The sequence below is a fragment of the Pagrus pagrus genome, assembly GCF_965226575.1.
Source record: "Pagrus pagrus genome assembly, contig: HAP1_SCAFFOLD_75, whole genome shotgun sequence".
NCBI lineage: Eukaryota > Metazoa > Chordata > Actinopteri > Spariformes > Sparidae > Pagrus > Pagrus pagrus.
In genome coordinates this window covers 1-3,972 of record NW_028175388.1, presented here as the reverse complement: position 1 = coordinate 3,972, position 3,972 = coordinate 1, and positions in this window count along the sequence as shown.

Here is a 3,972-nt window from a genome sequence, read left to right as displayed (position 1 = left end):
CTTCTCTTAGTGCAATATTATCTGTCAGTATAAATAATATGCTGACTGTGATGAATTTGTTGTTTGTTGATCAAAGTTAATTTATAAAAATATATATATATTGACCAACAATTCTGTGTTTTCTCTGATTTGAGTATATGCATTTTCATGTGTGGCCAATGGAATGTCCTTCCAGAACTTATTCTATGTACAAATCCCTACATGTTCTCATGCTTGTCAAAGCGCTGGTTACTGAGGAAGCGAGTTTGCACACATTGTTGAGTTACATGTGTGTATACGTGTCTGGTTATTAATATGTGTATGAATGTGGTTATTAGAGGAGGATAGTTGGACTGTTATCTGTTTGAATGTGTGATAAGAGTAAGAGAGAGTATGTGCTGTTGTGCACTTCATGATTTGGTGCTCTTGTTCCCTGCTTTTACTAGTGTATTCTGTCTATTTTTAAAATATTATGGTCATCATGTCACTCATATTTCAATGATTTTAATACTGTATCTGCTTTAACTTTACCTGCCCAGGGACTACAGGCGGAACTATAACCTGGCTCAAAGCATCTCTTCTTGTCTTACAAGATTAATGTTTTTTTGTGCATTGTCCCTGTTTTAAATAAATAAATTCAATTCAATTCATTAAATTCACAACATACTGTACATTCCTTGACCGAGTGTGCCAATAAGAGCATAGCCTAGGCCAAGAGTGACAGTTCATTTGTGAACAGAAACCGCTCCCACCTGCTCTCTGTGTCACATAGAAAATGACTGGCAGGTCGACATTGGAAAATGTACTGACCTACATTTACCTGAACATATCACCCACAGTGACAGTGTTTTTTTTTTTTTTATTAAGTCAACGCTATTAAGTCTGTAAGGATCGTATCTTTATTCAAACTCTACTTTCCGTTATGTTTTTTTCCGCTTTAAGTTGGAGTTTTCCAAATTACGAGTCTTTTGAATGCATCATATTCGAATTGACGAAAGGGAGCAAGGGAGCAAAAAGTGCGCGAGCCGGAGATCGAGGAGAGAAGTCACGGTGAGGTGAGTCCCTGAACGAAAAATAAATGAATGAATTTCTGTGGGAAACATTCAGCTCTTATTGTTGGAACTTCACATTGTTTTGTCAGGTTGCCAGTGCTGCGAAAAATGTTAGCTAGTTAACATTCAGTTTTTATACAAGGTTAATATGACCAGGCAGCAGGGCTCGAAATTAACGATGTCCCGGCGGGGACCATAAAAATTCCTGCTGGGACACACTTATATTTTGTCCGGGACAATTACGGGACAGTGAAAAAAAAAATGTCAAACGCTCACTCTCAAACAAAATGCTCAATTCCCTCCTCCGTATATCATTGCATTTCCCTGAGGTTGAGGACTATAATGCAGAGCAGGCAGTTGAGAAGTGGTGGCAAAGTGGTCAGAGAACATGCCGACCCATGTTCAACGACTCTGTGTGAGACAAGAAAAATAAATCTCTGTGGCAGTGAACTTTCCCTCCAGAAAACAGCATCCCTCCCCGCGAGTGAAATAGTCAGACAGCGTCCTGTTTACTGATGGTGATTATGTAATTTTGTACGAAAAACGTAACTTTGTCACTTTCCAGGATGTTTGGTGGGTCAGGATCTCAATCACAACACATTATAACAGCATCCATATGATTATAACAGTCAGAGGGTACATGTTTAAACACATGCCGCTGAAAGCCCCACTAGGATTCAGAGAAGCACAGTACAGAAGCACAGAATGTGTTGCTGCCGTTATTACTGGTACCGGTGCCGCGTCGAGTCTCCCTGATCCTCTCCCCAACACACAGCCGCTTCTAGCCGCAGCGGCAACCTGAGCGGGGTCGCTCTGCGAACTACGGCGCCGCGGAGCTACAGGCCCCGGTCTTCCTACTCCTCTCCCCCACATACAGCACCCTGTGCTGGGTCGCCCAGAGCGACGAGTCTCCCTCCAGCTCTGGAGCTCTCCACGGTGCTGCTAATGGCGGCTTCTCATCGTCTTTCAGACCTTAGACCATAGCTTTAAGTAATACAATTAATTAAAAATGCTGATAGTCTAATACTCGTTATAAAATACTTATAATACAACAACATATACACCCAATCACATTTTATAAGGCACCAGTTTAAAGCTGCCATTCTTAAATTGCTCTGTTTGCTTTGAAGAAGACATACTCTGTGCCGAAATGTCAGCAACCTGCACCATAATAAAAATATCTAAAACTATGTGCTTCACCATCTTCTCCAGCTATTTATCTGCCCCCTGCTCTAAGATGCACCAGTCTGCAATCAGTTCGTCAGCTGAAGGCGAGAGTTTTCCTCCTACAATTTTAGTAATTGGCTGGTCATGGCTAGACTGTTTTCAAACTACATTCATTGCTGCCCAACTATGGGCAGGATATAGCATGTCATGCAGTTAGCCATTTCTCACCATTGTGTGCAATCTATCCAAAGCTTTACAGTTTTCTCAATTTTTAGGAACGGTCAGAAACAATCAATTGACGGCCACTGCAACAGACCAGGAGGTGGAGGCTTATATAAAAAGGTGGCTTCATCTCGCTGGAGACAGGGATGGTGGGAGGAGAGAGAGAGAGGAGAAAAGGCGTGCCACACAGCTCGCACGTAAGTCAGCTACAATACCTATTTTGCAATATATGTGTGATACTGTTCTACAGCAGAAATCAAGATGAAGCTGTCAGCATATGTAAAAAAAAAACGAGCGCAAAGTACAGAACAAATCTCCCCAATTCTAAATGAGCAAATACAATTAAAAAAGGCAGTGTTGTGATTTTTGCCATTTTTTCCGCTATGGTCACTTAGGAATTAGAAGCTTGTTCAGCCACCATGCAGCAAGCATAGCCATTTTCTTGTAAATGTAAAGATTTCACTTGGCAGTGGTGGGACAGTAATGTAAACTGTAACTGGAATTGTCACCCATTGCCTTTCTTAAAAGCCAGTACATGGGTCTGAAAAGTAGGGAAATCACATTTCAGTTAGAAACACATCTTTAATGAAAACTGTATTTGACTTTAGTATAATATTCTATCTACAAAATAAATTAATGAATATGAAGCAACAGCTGAAATATATTTTTAAATATATTAATATTACATGCCATCTCCCTGCTAAATTGAGCTGGAATGAAAGAACCCCCTATCAAACACAAAAACATACTTCTAATGTTAACATGAGTGGATGAAGTTTTGAGTCTTAAGATGTGGTCTTATCTAACCTCAAACTTTTCCCTTTACTGCTGCATTCATGGTCTTCAGCTCCACCATGTGGGCAGGTCTGATGTAACTACACAGCGATTGTGTGAGTGAGGCTAGCTGACTCATTGTCATCTCAGACTTGATATGTGATAGGTTTAATATGTAGGATGGAGTTGCTTCCAACTGAGAGCCTCAGCCATGTTGCAATGGAATATAATACTTACCTTGGCATAATATATAAAGAATAAACCAGGACAGAGAGACCTCACCTCAACTTTTATCCCAACTCTCTCCTCTTGTGAGGGCTTTTAGATCTGAGTATGGCCCCAGTGTTCCGCCAGAGCACCGTGCCATAGCACACAGACCTCTGGTCCAGTAAATGTCCAGTTTTGTGGATACCTATTACGCACCACCAGACTGACAGCTATCTTGGGGGTCCCCATGGAGAGTCATTAAAGAGGAAATATTCAAGATTTTTACCTACTTTTTACTTAAAGCAGAAGTAAGCGATCCGGTCGTTTTGGCTAACTTCCTGTCAGCGGATGGAGTTAGCAGTCCCCGCCCTCTTCCCTACGTCAACACATGCGCGTGCATCCCTTGGCTGCACACACAGAGAGGACCGCCCCTTTATGCCGTTCTCTCTCCTCATTGGATAAAGGTTGTAGGATACAAGGAAAGTTTTCTCCTCGGCTTACAGCAGAGCAGGGTGACTGACAGACCCGCGTTTCGGACCAAACACTCTATATAAGTGATTGCTGTCGGAAG